At 54.3% G+C, this 9193-nt stretch overlaps 1 long non-coding RNA gene across 1 annotated transcript; it reads left to right on the top strand.

Moving 5' to 3' along the window:
• Positions 1-1494: 1494 nt before the first annotated feature.
• On the top strand, positions 1495-8198 carry LOC146399637 (uncharacterized). Its single transcript, XR_014814443.1, has 2 exons — positions 1495-2241; positions 3388-8198. It is a non-coding gene; the product is annotated as an uncharacterized LOC146399637 (long non-coding RNA).
• The last annotated feature ends 995 nt before the right edge of the window (positions 8199-9193 follow it).

Here is a 9193-nt window from a genome sequence, read left to right as displayed (position 1 = left end):
TTGAATTTCCATATGAATTTTAGGATCAATTTACCAATTCCTGTGAAATCAGATGGAATTTTGGTAGGAACTGCATTTAACTATAGATCAATTTAGGGAGCATTCCCATCTTACCAATTTGTTTTTCTTTCTTTTTTTTTTTTTTTTTTTTTTTTTTGCTTTTTAGGGCTGCACTTGCAGCATATGAAGGTTCCCAGGCTAGAGGTCCAATCGGAGCTGCAGCTGCCAGCCTACACCTCAGCCATGCCAGATCCAAGCTGTGTCTGCGACCTACACCACAGCTCACAGCAACGCTGGACCCTGAACCCATGGGGCGAGGCCAGTGATCAAACCCGCATCCTCGTGGATACTAGTTGGGTTTATAAGCAGCTGAGCCACAACAGGAACTCCCCATCGTACAAATATTGAGGCTTCTGATCCATGAACATGAATTCTATTTATTTACATCTTCTTTAACTCCCTTTAGTGACAATTGGCAGTTTTCAGGGTATACATTTTTGTTATACGTTCCTAAGAGTCTGATTTTTTGAAACTATTATAAATTATTTTATTAATTTTATTCTGTTCTGTTTATTGCTCTTGTAGAGGAATACAATTTATTTTTGTGTGCTGATCTCAAATCCTGCACCCGTGACAAGCTTATTAGTTCTCCTGGTTTTCAGTAGGTCATAAGGATTTTCTGTATACGAGACCGTGGCATCTGCAAATAGAGAAATGTTTACTTCGCCGCCCCAGCAGGAACGCCTGTCATTTCATTTTCTTGCTTAATGGCCATGGGCTTGTTTTAAAGGCATGTACTTGCTCGATCCTCTCAGCTTCAGCACACAGCAGCGGCACGAGGCTAAGGTGCGCATCTGACATGTGGGAAACCGAGGGACAGGAGGCACAGCGGCAGGCACGCGGGCGCCACGGCGCTCAAAGCCCGCAGCCTCCGTGGCAGCAGCCCCGATGAAGGCCCGCCTTTGGAGGTGAGCAGCCTCTCCCCAGAGAAAGAAAGGACCACCCATGAGACGCCCCGCAGCCGTGAACTCGTGACGGGGGTCTGCTGCAAACAAGCCAGGCAGCAGTGTTAGTGCCGCTTTCTGACTGCTTCCTACTGCAGAGTTGCATAAACCCGTGTGGCCTCAGGATGCTAGAAGGTCCATAAGCTCAGCAAAGGGCACAACCTGGTGAGGTGCAGCTGTGGGCAGAGGTCATGTAATTCCCGCTCTTGCCAGAGTGACTCCAAATGCCAAACGGAAATAAAGAGGCACAAACACAAACCAGGAAGCTTCTCACAAAGTCTTACAAGATCTTGGCTACAGTTTCTCTACCGCAAAGCCTGAGCCTACTGTGCTCTGCGTTTTGTCTCGCGGGTGCAGCCTCACTGACAACAGTAACATCTTGGACCAAGGACATATAAGGCTCCAAAGAGCCCTCCGGCCCAGGAGGTCCCACAAGGCGGGGACGGTGCCGCCTGCCCCCAGGACAGAATTTACCAGGCAGAGCAGATCAGGAGCCAAGAGTTGGAACCAAGATGGAAAGGAGCATAGAGCCTGGCCCAGGAAGGCCGTGGCCCGGCTTTGGGGTCGCCTTTGAGCTCTCGGCAGCCAACCCTGCAGTTCCGAGGTTGCTGGAGCCGTTCCACACATGAAGCCTGAGTTAAAGGTCAGAGCCCACGATAAGCCTCGCTCGGAAGCTGAGATCGCTGTGACCCAAGCCTGAACAGACGTGTTCGGGGCCTGACCCAGGCGGAAGGAAAGGCAGAGCCAACCAGCAGGCAGGGAGGAACGGCGAGGTCCAGAGGTTCCCTCCGCAGCCGGGCGGCCTCCTGCCGGGTCAGGAGAGTAGAGGACGGTCCCAGAGCTCGAGGGCGGCCCCGGCTCCCACGCACACTTGCACCAGGCTGGGCTCCAGGCTGTGGAACACGCACCCCAAGGCCTAGGAGACAGGCGACAACCTTCCCCGCCCACATCAGTCGCCCCCAGGTCCTGTCATCCTGCCGGAGGCAACCCTGAGATCTGCCCTCCAACCTGCTGCCGCGGCCAAGCCACGCTCACCTCTCCTTTGGCCCCTGGCTGGAAGGTCCGTGTGCCTTCCTCCAAATGCCACGCTGAGGTGTCACCCTCCCCCGCGAGACCTTTGCAGGACCTCTCAGGGCTCGATGGCAAAGACAAAACCCCTCCAGGTGGCCTCAGTGGAGCACAGCTGGGCTCCAGCAAGCGCTCCCCGCCAGCCTCTGCTCCAGCCGCAAGCCTGCCGGTGAGTCCTATGGGCTCCACGCACCTGCCCAGCACACACCTGGCAGGAGGTTGCTCCCTCCGCCCAGAAGTTTCTTCCCTCCCTCCCTCTGCGTCTGCCCAGTGAGCACCCGCCTTTAACCTCAGGGAAGTCCTGCTGGCCCCCTGACCAGGCCCAGCCCCTCCTGGAGGCTCATGGCATGTGGGTCTTCCCACAACTTTCACGGTTGCAGCCCGACCTCTGTGTGAGTTTAAAAATTAATAACTAGGAGTTCCCACCATGGCGCAGTGCTTAACGAATCCGACTAGGAACCATGAGGTTGCGGGTTCAATTCCTGCCCTTGCTCAGTGGGTTAACGATCCGGCGTTGTCGTGACCTGTGGTGTAGGTCGCAGATGCGGCTCGGATCCCGCATTGCTGTGGCTCTGGTGTAGGCCGGTGGCTACAGCTCCGATTAGACCCCTAGCCTGGGAACCTCCATATGCCGCGGGAGCGGCCCAAGAAATCGCAAAGAGACAAAAATAAATAAATAAATAAATGGTCCTGACAAAAAAAAAAAAAATTAGTAACTACCTCTGCAGCAGACCGCAAACTGCCTAGAGGCAAGAACTGTATGTATCTTAAAATCTTTTTATTATGGAAAGTTTCAAACACACCAAAGTAGAGAAACTGGCATAACGCACCTCACCCAGTTCACCAGTTAGAAACTCCAGGCCGAGCTGACCTCCTCTGTACTCCCGCCTCTCCCTTTACCTCGGTTACTTTGAAGGAATGCCCCTCGCTGTCTAGTATTTGCTCACAAGTGCTTTCTTTTCATTCCTTTTAGGGCTGCACCTGCAGCATATGAAGTTCCCAGGTGAGGGGTTGAATCGGAGCTGCAGCTGCCAGCCTACACCACAGCCACAGCCAACGCCAGATCCGGCCACGTCTGCGACCTGTGCCATAACTTGCAGCAACACCAGATCCTTAACTCACCGAGCAGGGCCAGAGATCAAATTCACATCCTCGCAGACACTGTGCCGGGTTCTTAACCTGCTGAGCCACAATGGAGACAGCCACGATTGCTTTCTCAGCGTCTAGAACAGCGGCTGGCACATAACTGAGACTCGCTAAGTTTTGTTGGATAAATGAATGGAAAAGTGAATGACACAATCTGTGTTGTTTTAAGGTTCAGAGGACTGGACACGCCGACCTACCCCACCGCCTGCGAAAAGACCTTTCCTCGGTGCAGGGTGGCCGCAGGCCCAGAGCCAGGGACTATCAGCAGAGACGATGCCCAGGATGAAGTCAAACCACAAAACGCCTAATCTGGGTCAGAACCCTTATTTCCTCCGAGATGGGTGTTCTGTTCACAACGAAAGGAAAACCACCCCAGGCCCTCACCGTGGAAGAGCACACCACGCACCTGAGATCACTCACACAGGACAACCCACTCCAAGGGGTATCTTAGCAAAATGACTCGACTTTAAAGCAAAGAAAAACTCCTCTGAGCATTTAGGCCAAAACAAACAAATAAATAAATAAAGGCCATGTGACTTTAAAAAGAAATAAAGTGCTCACTAGACTTTTGACATAACGCCTCATGCCAGAGTGAGGCGTGTACTTCAGAAATCCAAAGGGAGAACATGTGAGCCAAGAACTTACGACCCAGCAAAACTGGCCCTCGGCTCTAACATGGAAGAACTCAGGGAGTAACATTCCTATGAGTCCTTCCTACGGAACTTATGAAGGAATAAGCATCAGACACCCGATGACTGAAGACCACGTGAGGTCACATGAGGAGCAGAAACATACAGTTGCTTCTAGAACTGACAACAGATGAGGTTGGAAGGTCGACCATTTAGTTTGCAATGGGTGCTGGCCATGGAGACGTGCCACTTACGGCTCCGTGGAGGCCAGCCGTGGGAGCACGGGGGAGGTGTCGCTGCGGCCAGGGGACCCACCAGAAGACACATGCCGAGGTGGGCCTGCCAGACACACCATCCCCCAAAGGCATGACTGCCTGGTGAGCAGGAGGTCCGCCCCACAAGGACAGTCAGGGACGGCTCTCCTGCAGGCCCGATGTTACAGAGGCGCCCACAGAGCCGGCTCCGAGACAGCCTGGAAATGATGGGCCCCCCGGGAATGGAGGCCGCGTGGTGCAGCATCACCCCCAGGTGCCAGGAGGCCTTAAGCACCTTAAGCTTGGCAAGGTCGGAAGGGCGGCCAAAGGAGCCTGGGCAGCACGGAGCTGCGAAAACGGTTCACAGAACATGAGGCCTCTGGGCGCCAAACAGCCCTCGGGGGGCTGCTTAACAGCCGCAACTAGAGTGAGGCCAAGACGGAGGAGCAGAGGGTGGTCATCTCAGCAGAAAGGCACGCTGCCTGGCTCAGGCCCCAGCTCTGAGCCAGCCCGGAGACCCAGAACCCACCAACCAAGAGAAGGCTGGTCCCGGGACCCAGTGACACACGTAGGGCATGAGGGTTCCTCCAGGAATCCAGAAGGAGCCCAGGCCACTTACCCAGGTGACTGTACACTGCAGAAAGGCAACGCCCAGGCATTGCAAGGACTGCTGGGCACAGGGCCTGAGCCGACACTCCCACCAAGACCCAAAGGGCCAGCGTGCCTCACCGCGACCCTCGTTAGAGTGGGGGCTTCCAGGGTCAGGCAAGAGAGTCCCGGCGAAAGCCCAGGTGCAGTCCCCTGGGTCAACACCACCACCCAAGTACAGCACTCGACTCCCCTACCCCCCGAGTGGATGACTGGAGTTGACAGGCTGACAATCAGAGTGCGCCCACACTGAGCCCTCGGCCCGCCACCAGCACAGCCATAATGGAGAAAATCAGCAGAGGCCTCTGAAACTGCGCCCACCCTCTCCTGCCAAGGCATTAAGTTAGAAAGAAAACAGTGGCTCGACTTATGGGGAGGAAGCTGGCAGACTGATGCCACCGCGAACGGCCTAGAGGATGCAGGGATGGTGGCCCCGTTATATGTCCATTTAATTCACCAGTCTGGGTCCTGGACAACCAGACGGACCCTGGAGAGTGACTGCAGAGGCCACCACAGTTCATCCAAGTAGGAGCCCTCGTGGGAGCTGCTGGGCTGGGTGCGCCGTCCCTGCTAGAGCAGCCTCTCCAGGCCTCGGATACAGAGTGTCCGCAGCCACTGGCGTGAACGTAGTTTTTCCATTTCAGCGGAAGGGGAGGATCAGCAACAGTTCACGCGCACATGGAACGGACGATAACAGCTAGCTACACTTTCTCCCCAGGGTCACTTATCTCTCGCTTTCAGTCACAACAGAGAGAACTGGGCTGGGACGTCTCCTGCGGCACAGCGGGTTAGGAGCCCAGCATCATCACTGCCGCAGCTTAGCTCGCTGCTGTGGCACAGGTTCAGTCCCTGGCCTGGAACCTTCTACATGCCTCACAGCCCCCCAAACAAACAAACCAACCCAAAGAGATGTGAACCCTCTGAACATCCCACAGAATATCCCCCAGACCAGTCACAGTGACTGTGTCAGAAAAACAAGAAGTGGCTAGTTTATCAGAGACCTTAAGACACATGTGCCCCCAGGAGGTGGGCAACGCACCCTAGGAAGGCTCAGGGACCTACCTGCCACCTCAGTGAAGGTTTTAGGCGTCCAGTGGTCATGGCTGTGCCAGAATGTCCCCTTCAAACGAAGACAGACCAATGCCTCTTTCATCCTCTCCCACAACGAAGGAAGCGCAGCACCTGGACGCCTCTCTGGACTCTGGAAGCCACACATTCCGCACCAAGGAATCCTTCTCACAAAGCGCCAGCTCCTCTTTGGCGCCTGCAGCAGAAGAGGGCTCAATAAGAGGGGCAAGCTGCTAAACCAAGAGCCTGTCACTTGGGTCCTTGGGTCCAGCAGACTCTACAGTATGGATGTGACAGGGATGCGTCACGGCTGTCATCGGCAGCAGAGAATTAAGACACCTTTGCAGAAACGGCTCCCAGCGCGTGACTGGGCCCTGGTTTAAATGAAATGCCAGATGGTGAGAGCATCAGGTTAAATTCTTCGAGAACTCCTGCCATGAACTGAGTTTGAGCCATAAAGTCGATGCGGTCTGTAGTCCTTCTCTGTTTTGTTTGTTTGTTTGTTCTTTTTAGGGTCATGGCAGGTGGAGGTTCCCAGGCTGGGGGTCTAACTGGAGCGGTAGCCACCGGCCTACACCACAGCCACAGCCACGCCAGATCCGAGCTGCGTCTGCGACCTGCACCACAGCCCACGGCTGCACCGGATCCTTAACCCACTGAGCGAGGCCAGGGACCGAACCCGCATCGTCATGGATACTTGTCAGGCTCGTTACCACTGGGCCACACCAGGAACTCAGCGGTAGTCACTGGAAGCTGGAAACGGTGGCTGCATGACGATCACATTCGGGGGGTGCCCTGAAAGGCAGCGGGGAGCGAGGGAGGAACCCGCAGGGGAGCTGCCCCGGTCACGGAGCAGCGCTGTGTGCAGAGGCGAGCAGCGCCCTCCTCGCCGGGGTCAGGAGACAGGAAGGAAAGGATCTGGTTTCGGGAGACGCACGTGGGTGGACACGGGGGGGCCGGCAGGGTGAAGATTTCAGTGTCACACATCAGCACCCAGCACTGAAGAGAAGTGAACTAAGCAAATCAAACCTGAGCCACCCTGGAACTGGCCCGATAAGCATACGAATGGAGCGGGTCCCAAGACAGAAAGGGAGACTTCGCAGAGCCCAGCAGCACAGACTCCCACATACCTCATCCAGCCCTGCTGCCTTGGAGGGTCCCATCCGCCAGCAAGAAACCAACGCTGAGCCCCTGACACAAGGTTGTTCCTTGAGGAGCCCAAACAGCCGGGTGGGGGCAAATCGGCTAGTTCTATATACCGGGCGCCTTCCACCCCGGAAGGGCCAGCAGTCTGTCCTCACGGAGACACAAAGCTATCTGGAAACCAGTTTGCTTTTTCTGCCCACAGAACCTCGGCCAGCACCCATGTCCAGAAGCTTAGAGAACACCTGACCCTGAAGCGTGGAATCCCACCCAGCACGGCACACGGCCCGCACGCCCACTGCACAGAAAAGGAAGTTGGTGAGCGGGCCCAGGACGTTAGGGTTTTTACACATACACACAACCTCAAAGAGCACGGGGGTGGCGACTGAGGGGAGCGCCAGCTTAGTCATCTGCAGCAACTGTCTGTAAGGATGGGGTGCCATCCCTCAGGATCCAGTCTGCGCGATAAGTCAGAGATGTTCGTGTGGTGCTGTGTCCCTGAGGAGGAAGACGTGGCTCCAGGAACCGAGGAGCAGGAGTGGCCACACACACGGTCACGTGCTGCTTCCTGTTCCTGCAGCGCTGGGTCCTGCAGGGTCGGAAGCCCTGGTCTCCATAAGAGGCAGACTCTTGCCAGGGAACAAAGAACCCCATTCTGTGGGTCCTGGTGCATGGGACCACAGCCTCCGTCTGCCACCAGGGCACTTGGCACTCCCTGCGTCTGAGGATCAGCAGACAAGAAAGGAGTCACCATCTTGGCAGAGGAAAGTGAGCCTGAACAGCTGGAGGTGGTACCGCTGACTTTGCACGTGGGGGATGAGGCGAACACATGTGAGGAGAAATAGCTTCTTGGAGAACAGCTGATTCTAAGTTTAGGACAGAAGAGGAACCTGGGACATCTTGAAATGCCAAAAAGCAACCACTGGGGTTATGTCCAACAACTCAGGAGCCAACATGACGAGGCTCCCACCAACCAAGACGGGATAATAAAAATGACTGCAATGAAATGAAACCCATCAGATACGTTTCAATTAATGAGTTCATGATAATATTTTTAATAGCCATGTTCTGAGGAGAGCAGTGAACCAATCCAACTGATTATCTTAAAAGTTGAGTAAATAAAAGGGAAGAATTAAGCACTTATTCTGCCTTTCCTACACAAACTCTCCTGAAAAATCAAATGCAAGAGGAGGCAGCATCTTCTCATAAATTATTCCATCTAACACATGAAAACAAAATGATATATTAGAATATCCCCACTGAGACGGGATTAAGATAGAGTAGAAGGACTGGAGCTCACCTTCTCTCATAAAAGCAACAAAATTACAACTAACTGCCAAACAACCTTCAACCCAATAGACTGCAAACCATCAAAAAAGATATATCCCACTCCAGGAGACAAAGAGGAGGCCACACTGAGATGGCGGGCGGGGGGGTGATTACGCGATGTAAGCAACCCCACCGCCGCCAGATGGGCGGCCCACAGACTGGAAAGTAACTGTATGGCAGAGTCTCACCCATGAGAGGAAGAGTTCTGAGCCCCACGTCAGCTTCCCACACCTGGGGGTCTGGCATTGGGCAGAGGAGCTCCCTGGAGCACCTGGGGTTGAGGGCCAGTGGGGGAGACGGAGACTCTACTCTTGAAAGGTACATACCCAGGTTTTCAGGTGCACTGGGTCCCAGGGCAAAGCTGAGGCTCCATAGGAATCTGGGTCGGACCTGACTGTGGTTTTTGTGGAATCTCTTGGGAAAACGAGTTGACTGTGGCTCATTGTGGAGGAAGGACACTAGAGGCAAAGGTCTCAGGAATATTCATCACAGTGTGTTCCTCTGGAGGTGGCCACTTTGGGAAAATCTTGCCCCACCCATTAGGGCTGAGAAGCCCAGGCCAAACAATAATCTGGGTGGGAACACAGCCCCACCCATCAGTAAACAACCTGCCTAAAGATCTCCCCACCCCAGGCACACAGCCACCTTTAATCTCACCCAGAGACAAAGCCCCAGTGGGCAGGCACCAGTCCCTCCCACCAGGAAACCTACAGCAAGCGCCTGTATCAACTTCAGCCACAAGGGGGCAGACATCAGAAGCAAGAGAGGCTACAACTCTATTGTCTGCAAAAAGGAGACCACACCAAAAATCTGTACAAAGTGAAAAGGCAGAGAACTATGACTCCAATAAAGGACCAAGAAAAAAAAAAACAATAAAAACATCTAAGTGATCTGGAGATTACCA

The sequence above is a fragment of the Sus scrofa genome, chromosome 9 (assembly GCF_054392235.1).
Source record: "Sus scrofa isolate SSC_HxYL_T2T_F1_AM1 chromosome 9, Sscrofa_HxYL_maternal_Yorkshire_Landrace_v2.0, whole genome shotgun sequence".
Taxonomy (NCBI): domain Eukaryota; kingdom Metazoa; phylum Chordata; class Mammalia; order Artiodactyla; family Suidae; genus Sus; species Sus scrofa.
The sequence above is the reverse complement of the archived record's forward strand: the minus strand, read 5'-3'. Positions and strand labels throughout refer to the sequence as shown.